Source organism: Equus przewalskii, chromosome 25, assembly GCF_037783145.1.
Source record: "Equus przewalskii isolate Varuska chromosome 25, EquPr2, whole genome shotgun sequence".
In the NCBI taxonomy this organism is placed as follows: Eukaryota; Metazoa; Chordata; class Mammalia; order Perissodactyla; family Equidae; genus Equus; species Equus przewalskii.
This window is the reverse complement of record NC_091855.1, coordinates 33224199-33236232: the sequence shown is the minus strand read 5'-3', so window position 1 is coordinate 33236232 and position 12034 is coordinate 33224199.

Here is a 12034-nt window from a genome sequence, read left to right as displayed (position 1 = left end):
AGATTAGCCCTGAGCTAACATCTGTCACCAATCCTCCTCTTTTTGCTAAGGAAGACTGGCCCTGAGCTAACATCTGTGCCCATCTTCCTCTACTTTATATGTGTGAGGCCTACCACAGCATGGCTTGCTAAGCAGTGTTATGTCCGCACCAAGGATCCGAACCAGCGAACCCTGGGCTGAGGAAACGGAATGTGTGCACTTAACCGCTGCACCACCGGCTGACCCCTTCAGCAAGTCCTTTTTAATAGAATGTGAGGATCATTCCTTATTATTGGGTTCTGTAGTTGTCTCCAAAGAGATGACTGTCATTTAATAATTGGCCATGTATGGTGACCTGTACCTTGTAGGATCTGGATGTTCATCAGTCATGAAGATTTTCCATTTTAATCCCAGCAGCAGAACCTTGTGATCAGAACCCAAGGGCAAGATTCCCTTTTGGGTGAGTATCAGGTACACATCCTTTCACCGTCCCCCTGCATACGTCTAGTCGAAGAGGAAGTAGCTCCCCGGCTGCCAGTGTCTGCCAAGTGTCGGTGAAGCAGTGTTAGAATTCCCTGGGAAGGGGTCTCGCCCACCCAGGGTAAGTAGTAATCTGGAGGTTTGCTTCTGACCAATGGTAAGCTGACCCTTAGCAAAACTGTGACATAAGAAAGGTTATTTTTTTACATCATTCACCCTGGTTCCCACTTTTTTCCTTCTTAGTCATCAAGTCATAGCTTTCATCGTCAGACATTCAGAGTCTTGATTTAGTGTTCTCCACAACACACCCTCTCCTCAAGCTTACTGTCTGGAAAGGATGTGTCATTAATATGCTCATGTAAATTTAGGTTAACGTCTTATCTATCTCACGGATATGTGTGTTTCAAACCTTTCTTCTTACGGAATGATAGCATCAGCTGACAGCAGAGGTATTTGGGGGCCTTTCTGAAAATTACATCAGTTAAACTGTCTCCCAGCCTGCCTTCTTTTTAGGTCTTAACCTTTAGTCTCATCTCCACCGTGTCTCCTTATACCTCTTCCTCTCATTCTTTTGTTTAGTGAATGTTTATGGAGCTCCAGTATGTGTTGTGCAGTAGGCTAGGCACAGGGCACACCGCGGTGAATTAAAGGAAGGCACACGCCCTACTGTGATGGACTTTATATTCTTAGGGAAGAGTCTGGCAATCAAATAACTACATAAATGTCAAATTACAACTGTAGTGACTGCTACAGAAAGGAAGGGGGAAGAGAGTGCTGTGTGTATATAACGGGGGTTTCACCTAGCCAGGAGGTCCAGGACATATTCCCTGAGAAAGTTTGATTGAGATGAGTGGGGGTTAATGAGACAAAAGGGATGGTAGAATGTATTGGTCTCCCAGGATTGCCATAATAAAGTACCAAAAATTGCGTTGCTGAAAACATCAGAAATTTATTGTCTCACAGTTCTAGAGGTTAGAAATCTGAAATCAAGATGTCAGCAGAGCCATGCTTTCCGAGGGTTCCAGGGGATTATCCTTCCTTGCCTCTTCTAGATTCTGGTGATGACCCGCAAGCTTCGTGTTCCTTGCCCTACACATCACTGCATGCATGTGGCTGTCTCCTCCCTTTGTGTCCTCAGATCATTCTCTCTGTACATGTCCGTCTCTGTGCCCAAATTGCCCCTTTTAAATACGAGCATCAGTCATATTGGGTTAATGACATCATTTTAACTTGATCACCTTTGTAAAGGCCCTATCTTCAAATAAGGTCACATTCTGAGATACTAGGGGTTAGGACTTCAACATATATTTGGGGGGGGAGGTCACAATTCATGACAAGATAAGGAGGAGATGGGTGGAAGAGTAGGCAGGGGAAACAGCATATGCCAAAATCCTTTGGTGGGAGGAAGCATGGCCTGTGTGGAATGGAGAGGGGAAGTGTGGTGTGAGAGGAAGCTGGAGAGGAAGTAAAGATTAGTTGTTAGGCCTACATTAGGGATTTTGGTCATAACGTAAAAGCAATGAAAAGTTACTGCTGAATTTCAGCAGAAACAAGATGTGATCAGATTTGCACTTTGAAAAAATCGTCCTGGCTACAGTGTGCAGAATGGGTCGGTGACAGCAAGAAGGGGTGCAGGTGTACCAGCTGGAAGCTACTGCAGTCGAGCAGGTGAGAGAGGAAGGGACATAGAGGGAATAGAAAGTGAAGTCAGCGAGCCTCCTGGTAGATCAGATGTGGGGATGAAGGAGGAACCATCAAGGATGGTTCGTTCCTAGAATTCTGTCTTGTTTATCTGCATGCATGGAGGGGACACTGAGAAAGAACCAGGTTAAGGGACAAAATTGTGAGTTGAGTTGGACATGTTGGGCTTGGAGTGCTCCTTGTGGAATGTCAGATAAACATTTGTGAATCTGGAGCTTAAAGGAAGGTCCCAGCTGAAGATGAAAATTAGAGTCATTGGCATGTAAGTGATATTGAAGATGTGCACCCTGGATGAGAGAGTCTAGAGAGAGAAGAGCAGAGGATCTAGGGCAGTAGCAGAAAATGGGCCTACGAAGGAGACTGAGGCAGAGCAGCCCAAGAGAGAGAAGAGGAAAACTGGGAGAGTATGACTTCACAGAAGCCGGGGAAGACGGAATGGTCAGATACAGCTGAGAGGGCAAAAAAACGTCCATTGGATGTAGCAATATGGAGGTGATTGGGAACCTTAGAAAAAGATGCTTTGGTGTAGCAAAGTGGGAGGAAGCCGGACTGGAGGGGTTTGAGGAGTGAATGGTGGGGGCAGAGCCGGGGCACAAGGAAATGAAGACAGTCTGTATAGACACTGCCACTTTCCAGAAGTTTTGAAATGGTGGAAGCAGTGGTTGCTGGAAGCAGGGTTGGGACTGTCTTAGCCCGGGTTGCCATAAGAAAGTGGTGTAAACTGGGTGCTTAAACAACAGACATTTATTTTCTCGTGCTTTTAGAGGATAGAAGTCCAAGGTCAAGGTGCCAGCATGGTTGGTTTCCGGTGAGAGCCCACTTCCTGGCTTGTAGTGGTCGTCTTCTCTCTGTGTCCTCACATGGTAGGAAGTGAGAAACGGAGAGTAAGCTCTGGTATCTCTTCTTATAAGAGCACTTCATTCCATCCTCAAGGCTCCACTTCATGACCTCATCTAAATGTAATCGCTTCCCAGAGGTCCCATCTCCAAATACCATCACATTGGGGGTTACGGCTTCAACATGGGAACTTGGGGGAGCAAGGGCAGGGGACACAATTCAGTCCATAGCAAGAGAAAGTGTTTTGTTTTTGTTTTTAACTGGGAGTGCCTTCAGCATACCGAAAAGTTGCAATTGAGGGGGAAAGAGTGAATATTTGAGCCAAAGAAGGGTAATTGAAAGCATACAGCAAGGAGAAAACAGAATAGAAAGAGTGACCTTAGATAGAAAAGGAGACACTTTCCCATTTAAAAGGATTCTTTAGGATTTTGTCCTTTGGGGAAAACAGCAAGTGGTGTGGAATTGCACAGACCACTTCACCTGCGAGTGGAGAGGAGAGCTTGTCCACCGTGTTCGGAACTGTCAGGATCTCTCCTGTTAGGTTTGTTGCTGCAGCACCTGCGGTGCAGAAGAGGAGCAGACTCCAGTGTCTGCACGTTTTAATGTTTTCAAGTATCAAAGCAAATCATTTTTTACCTCCTCCCAGCCCTGGGCAGGGGTGAGGTGGAAACGGGGAAATAAAATTCAGTTTTCTAGGAAATGATCTATAAAAGATGGTGGCGGTGTTTTCCTCGTGATCCACTACTTCTCTGCTCCCCTCCCTCTTCCTGCGTATTTCCTCCATCCGCAGAAATCAGCATCTGAGGAGCAGGGTCCCTTCAAGTGCTCTGCTTGTGACAGCTGACGGATAGGGGAGCACTGTGCTGGCTGTCTTCCTGCCCTGGTTTTCCTGGGTGATAAAACAAAGCGAGCTTCCCCCACGCCCCTCCTCCCTCAGATGGTCCTCAGACCTGGGCTGATGCTGCAGCCCAGGGCAGGTTTTTATGCTCCTCTGTTTGATAGAGTCTAATCTGGCAGCTGCTATAAATACAGGAGGACCCAAAGATCAAGTCTTTAGTAAATCAGTCTTGGTAACCTAGTCAATAAATCATAAGATATGCCACAGTGGCAAAATAGATGATCATTTTCCCTTTTTAAGATAAAACTTTATGATTTTCAGTCACTTCAAGGCACACTTTTTCTACTTCTGCGGCAGTAAAGAAAAGGTTATATAAGTTTTTCCATGCCATGGTGTAGTCAAGTCCAACCCAGAACAAAGTCCATCTCATCCTCTTTATCTGGGTGATAATTCGTTTTGCTGTATTCATCATTTCTGGCTTCTTTCATTTTTTAAATCCTGGGCTTGGTTGGTCCTTAATATAAGCATTCCTGGGACTCCTCCGTGCTCTCCTGTCCTAATGTATTTCCATTCTGTGTCTCCTGTATTAAGCTTTGTGTCCCACGTATGCATTTGTGGACTGGCCTTCAGCTGCATCTGTTCCTGTTTGTTGAATCTGCTGAGAAAGAAAGAATGGGCCCCGGCTGGTAGGGGCTCAGGAACACTCTAGTTCATACTGGCATAAGTGGCCTTAGGATTTCCATGAAACTATTCCTTTTCTGTATTTTTATTTTTGTCTTTTAAAAAAATTGCATGGTGGGTGCTGGCCTGGTGGCACAGCGGTTAAGTTTGCACATTCTGCTTCAGCAGTCGGGGATTCGCTGGTTCGTGTCATCCCTGGTGTGGACCTATGTACCACTTGTCAAGCCATGCTGTGGCAGGCGTCCCACGTATAAAGTAGAGGAAGATGGGCACGGATGTTAGCTCAGGGCCAGTCTTCCTCAGCAAAAAGAGGAGGATTGGTGGCGGATGTTAGCTCGGGGCTAATCTTCCTCAAAAAAAAAATTGCATAGGCATACCCTGAAAATATTATTGTAAAAGATTAGAAAAATACAGAAGTATTTATAGCAAGATGTAAAAAAAAATTTCTCCGCCATCTCTCTTCCCAACACTTCTGCTATCAGTTCCATTTGCTGTTTCCAAAGCGAGGTTTGCATCTTTTCAGTACCTTTTCTGGGTTCGTGTACATAGATACTGGAAATATACATGTGTGTGTATATATATGTATTCACACACATGTTTATTTATTTTACATATATTTATATATTATATAAACAGATACACAGGTTTTATATATTTATATATCATATTACATTTTATATATTTATATATGTATATATACATATACACATTTATGAGGTTTTATTTACATTTTCGAGATCATATCATACATATTATTCTAACTTGGTTTTTCATTTAATATGTTTTTGGAGTCTTTCTATTCCCCCTCCCTTCTTCCCTCTTATTCTTTTTAATCACTGCAAAGTATTCCATAATATAGGTGTATCATTATGTAACCAATTCCCTATTTTTGTTTTTTGTTGTAATTGATAATGCTGCAGTGGACAGAGTTACCCTTGCATTTTGGTCCATAAGTGAAAGTATTCTTTTAGGTTAGATTCAAAGTAGTGGTATCCTGGGCATATGCATTCAATCAAATTTTTGGAAAACGTCTGTGGCACCCTTCTGGCTCTGCTGTTCCCCCAGCGAGCGCTGCCCTGGAACTCCCTGTTCTGCTTTGACTAGTCTTCCTAGCTTCTGAAAGAAGGAGCCAAGTGAGGGGAAGGTGGCTGGGGGCTGGGTTGGCAACACGGCAACCAGTGCTGCCATATCCGTGTTAGAGAACCAAGAAAGTTGGGAAATGTGGCAAAAGCAAAGTGTCACAGGAGGACCTGCCAACATCTGGGTCCCTGGATGTCCAGGAACACAGACACCTTGCTCTGGAAAGCAGGAATCTGAAATTCTGGGCTTTGAAGGACACAGCACATGCTTCAGTCTTAGTTTGCTTAAATGGAAATTAACTTTTTCTAAGGCTTTACCCAATGATATACATTGAGACAATTGGCTAACTTGTATTCAGAAAAAAAGTATAGTTTGATTTCTACCCTACATCATGCCTCAAGATGAAATTTCAGATAAATCAAAAATTTAGATGTAAGAAATGAAACTAGATTGTACTAAAAGAAAATTTCAGTGAATATTTATATATCCTAGAGTTGGCCTTGATTTTTCTTAGCATGACACTCTAGCTTTGGCTAGAAACCACAAAGCAAAATAAACTGATTTGACTAAAAGAACCTCATAAGAACTTTCCCATGGCAGGAAAATCCAACGTAAGTCAAAATTTAAGATAAACAACCTGGGGCAATATACTTATGTAATAAATAATAGAACTGTGTAACATCCTATATGCATATGTATAAAGAATTCTTACAAGTAAACAAGAAAAAGACACTCTCCAATAGGAAAATGCCAAAGGTCGTGATTAAGCAATTTACCAAAGAAGAAACACAATGGACCATAAGTATTTAAGTGTAAGTTGGTCAATATTTCTGGAGCTAAGCAACCTTATATATTAAATGATATGTATTAAAAGTTTTAAAACTTTTACTCCCTTTGACCCAGAAATTCCACTTCTTGGAATTTATCCTAAGGACATAATGATGGATGTGTGCGAAGATTTAATTCATAGATGTTAATTTCAGTCTTATTTATAATTTTTAAAAATGGGATACAATCTATCAGAGAGAAGTGACTCATGAATCATGGTACAACAACATAGTTTTAATGGGTTTGTAGTATGTCACTGATGTTATAGAAATGATGACAGGCAAAGATACTCATGGGATACTGTTAAATGAAAAAATCAGATTCTGAAGCATCATGTACCATGCAAAGCCGCTACTTTTTATCCCCTAGAATGTGCTTATTCATGAGGGAAAAACCCAAATTTTAATAGTAGTTATCTGGTTTGGACAGATATGATTTTCATTTTATTATTTTTGCTTGTCTATAGTTTCTGAATATTTCATGTATTACTAAAAATTATTTTAAAATAATTTCATATTTGCCAGGTGCTATTTCTAACCCATTGATCTTGCTTCATCTCTTTACATCTACTTATTTAAACGTTACATAGTCTCCAATTTTGGGGTCACTTTTTGTAAATCTTTAGTGAATAGAGGTGCTAAGTCTCGCGTTAAGCATATGAAAGAACAGACTTAAAGGTAAGAAAATAGACTAAACTATCTCAAACTTTCGTAATAAAATTCTATGATTTAAGACATGAGACACTGTCTAATAAGTGGCTCACAAACACGTTCCTAGAAATACACTCTGAGTATATTTCTGGCTCATTTTTTTATTATGTGTGGATGAGTACTGGTGTAGAGATCAGGAATATAACAAATATTAACACTACTATTTTAACTTCCCCAAATATTTATGGATTAGTGAATTAAGAAAAATGATGTCACTTTCAGTTGTTAGCACTTCTTGAACTGGGAATTAGTTCACTCAAGCAGTTTATTTTTAATTTACTTGATTTTATTTTAATTCACTTGATTTTTCTCAAAATTGTTTTTCTGCAAATTAAAATGGAGCTCTGCTTGCAAAACAATATTACTCAGACACCCTGAACATAATGATTTGCTTCATCTCTTATTCTCATCTTTGATCATAGCTGCAGAGCGTGGTTTTAGTGAAGATGGATTTGATTATCATCTTCTAAAGAAAAATTGCCATATCCATATAAATGGTCAGTTTTAATTAGTTTATTATCTTGGGTTTGGTGGAATTCTTTAATGGATATTTGAGATAACTGAGCAGATGAGGGTGGTGGGGTATTCACTTATTCATTCATTCAGCAGACTTTTCTACAGCACCTACCATGTACCAAGGACCATGTGGCTTCCCACTCCCATTCCTTTCTTCCTTCATGCCTACCACGTGCCGAGCACGGTGCCAGACTATGAGGATACAACGTTGAGAGCGGCAAACTTGCTATCTGCCCTCATGGGTCTTGAAGTCTAGTAGAGAGAAGCACATCTATACAGATGAATACAAGCTATAGCTGCATGAGAGAGATATGTTGAGAAAGAGTGGAGGGAAAAAGAATAAGATCAGAAAAGGCTCATAGAGAAGAGGAGTCTTGCTGAGTCATAAAAGATGAGGAAATGCTGATGGTGAGAGGGAATTCATCGCTCTAATAGCAACATGGGAGAAAGAGGAGAGAGAAGCTGGACCAGGAGCGGGGAGACTAGGCAAGTGATGATAGGACCCTGGACTGAGGGAATAGCAGCAGAGGAAGAGAGATGGGAACAGATACGATATGTGGTAAAGAGAGAGAAACACGGTCCTGATGCCTGGATGAAGGGTAAAAGAAAGAAAAGAGGCAGGAAGACTCCCAAGTCAGGAAGCCTCAGAAGTCGCCTGGGAGGGTGGATGTTGGTACTGTCCCTGGACATGGGGACAGGTTTTGCAGAGATGAACAAACAGTTTGAGGCACCTGCAAGACCCTGGCTGGATGTATATAGGTCTAGATGCAGGTGAGAGTCTGGGCCAGAAATAGATTCTAGAGGCATCTATATCTAAGAGGTCCACTTACATGATAGCTTGAAGACGGCCTAATGCTTTGGACTCTTAGACTCTTAGACTCTCATTTTAATTATTATATTGCTGGAGTCACTCTCTCATTTCCATTATTTCAAATTGTTCATCCCATAAAGGAACATTGCCAGCAGTGGATAATCACAGCGCTGCAATGGCTAATGCTGCATTATGTCCCCTGGGGAGTTTGAAAATGTAAAGTCCTGGATCCCACCCCCAGAGACTGATCAGTACGGTGAGTAGGAGAGGCAGAGACACTTAATGTTCACCAAATATCCAGGCACCCCCCTCATCAGCCCCTGGCAGTGGGTGAGATCATGTGACAGGTTCTGGCCGATGGACTGTGAGTAGATGTGCCTGGAGCCCCTGTGACTCTGCTTCCCCTGCCGCATCGACAGCAAGAGGCCTTGTCTCCATGGTGGAGTCACAGGAGAGAAGCAGCCTGTGTCCCTGAGTCCCTGCTGGAAAGGAGATTCCCTGGAGGACACTCAGAGCCACAGTGGACTTTGCATGAGTGAGAAATAAACCTTTCAGTGTTAAATCACTGAGCTTTTAGGGTGTGTCTGTTACTGAAGGCTAGTCTAGCCAATCCTAACCAATACAGCCAGCCTTCTGTGTATCCCAGAAACCAGCTTTATAAACATGCACTGTTGGTGATTCTGGTGCAGTGGCCCGCTGACCACACTTAGTGACCCAGTGTCCTTTGTTCAGAAATGAGGATGGGCATGTCGCTGAAGGAAGCATGATCCGTCAGTGTAACTAATGTGTTGATCACAGTTTGTGAGCATCTGCCGTGTGCCAGGCATAGTGCTAAATGCTTCACACCTCACAACATCACCACCCTTGCAAGGTAGATATGATTGTACCCACGCGGGACGTGGGAGAGTGGGATTTGAACCCAGTTCTGATTCCAAACTTGTGCTTTGACTCAAAAACTCTCAATGTGCAAACTTTACACCCCTGATGTTTTAAAGCTGGGGTCCTACAATTGAAAGTAACTTTAGCACCCCCATCAGAATGACTTGCAAAGGTTGTGTAATATTAAATAGTAAAAATTTTCTTAAACTTTCTTTATGATTTTCAGCTAAGCATTCTTCAGGCTTTGAGAACAGCGATCTAGCATGCCTTTAATTTTCCTAACAAGAAGTGAAGATTTTGAATTCGAAGGGCTGCAAAGAAAATTTGCTGTGGAGTTACAGTTCCTTCTCTGGGGACCCCAGAATCTAAGGAATTTGCAAATCAGCAAACCAAGCTGATAGCACAAATTAGTTGTAATAATATTTCTTTACAAGTTCCTGTGCATTGACCATATGTCAAAAAGAGTGAAAAACAGTCTCCACAGAGAAAGACAAATACTGTGTGTTCTCACTTATATGTGGAATCTAAAAAAGCCAAACTCATAGAAACCAAGAGTAGACGGGCGGTTGCCAGGGGCTGGGGGGTGGGGAATGGGGAGACATTGGTCAAAGGGCACAAACTTCCTTTTATAAGAGAAATAAGTCCTGGGGAGCTAATGTCTAGTACGGTGACTATAGTTTACAATACTATATTGTATACTTGAAAGTTGCTAGGAGAGTAGATCTTAAATGTTCTCACCACACACACACACAAATGGTAATTCTGCGAGGTGATGGAAGTGTTAACCTAATTATGGGAAACATTTTGCAATATATCCACGTATCTAATCATGGCATTGTACACCTTAAACTTATACAGTGTTATATGTTAACTATATGTTATATGTCAATTATCTTTCAATAAACCTGGAAAAGAAATAGTCTCCAGATCAACAGTGTGTATAGTTTATCCTCTCTTGGTTCTCAACAACTCAGTGTTCTCATCTACTTCAAAGCAGAACTGTGTCTTCTTGAGATGCTGGACTTAAATTAGGCCCAGTCTTCGCCCAGTCATATAATTTTGCATTTGCTGCTTCTCCTGGGCAGGTGCCAAGACAGGCCAACTCGTAGACACAAAGAGAATAGTTATGACCCACTCAAAACCAAAGTTCAGCTAACCAGTGGAATGCAACGCAGAGGGTGGGAACGTTTAAGTAATCATAGTACAACCACCACGATGACAAAAATACCTCAGACAACTTCTCAGTAGAAGAAATTATTGTCCCAACAGACCATGGATGTGCTTTTTAAACTGTTAAATGTCAAACCAGCTGATAGGATCAAATGTTGACAAGGATTCAAAGGGGTTTTTCTTATCAAATTGAGAAGCTTATTGCAAAATCATTATCTACGTTCTACACCAGTTGGGAATCTTGTTAGAAACCTTGGCTAAAAGGCTTTCTAGGGTTTTTTTCCCCTTAACTTCCCTTGGGAAATGGGTAGCATGGAGGGAGAGGTTACTGTGGGATACCATGACTGAGAAAGCAATTTACGCAGCAATTGCTAAAAAGGGTGATTGGCTGATTGATGTAATTTAATGCCAGCTCTCAGAGTAATTGAAAATTAGAAGAATGATTAGGTGCAAGCTCATGAAATATCTCCAAGCATGACTTGCTCAAGTCCCACGTCAAACAAAGGAGCATGGAAGAAATATGCCACTGCAGTCCCAAACTAACCCATCCAAGAACCCACACCTTGCCTGCCGTGAGGACCCACAGAGGAAGGCGTTTACCTTTGGTGGAAAGTTTATTGAACGTGCTGCACTGACTGTTTGAAAGTTACTTGTTCCAAATGCCCTGTAGAAACCAGCAATCCTATTAGCTTGAATCTAGAACAGTTACCTACCTGCAGTAAAAAGTAATTACAACTGTCAGCCAGCAAATAATTGCTTCAGTGTCTAAGTGAATGGGAAATCTTTCCTGGAAGGAATTTGTGTTCCTAAATGAGTCAGCTCAGCCTATCGTCTCTGCTTCGGTTGCTGACACATTGGGCCATCTGCCTAAACCAATGAGGAAGAGTGAAGGGGGTGAGGGAGCTTCAATTGGTGGAAACAATGCAGGACAGGGACTGCCCAAAGCTTAGCCTTTCCTGAAGACATGGGCATCCTAGGCAGGTTTCATGTCAAGGACTTGGCCGCTGGCTGCCTCATAAAACCTCTGGAGCTCCGATCTTTTCTGCCCGTTGTTTGCTAGTGCTTTCTAAATGTATATGGGAGTCTGGTAGACAGGACTCCTCTGCCCACAGCTGGGTAATAATGTCAAGGGATGTCAAAGTAGACCATTTCTAAAGGAAGTGAATGAGGAGGGATTGGCAAGGTCAGGAGTCAATCTGTAAAAGGCAAAAATTCCAGTGAATTGGAGCAACGTCTTTCCAATAATATTCAAAAGCCCCAGATGCTCAGAACTCTCAGGGACCTCACTTTCATCTCCTGAAAAGCCAGCTGCACTTTGGTGGGTATCCCCCACATCACCAACAGCTGGAAGAACTGGGATATAGCAGAACCTACTCTGGACTGGGAGAGGGTCAGCGTTCTGGCCCAGGCATGCCATGAGCCAGCTGCTTGATCTTGGGCCAGATCTTGAATTTTCCAGACTTCTGTCTCATCACATGACAAATGACAAGGGCAGTTATTGTTGAGGACTCTCCTCCTTGGAGA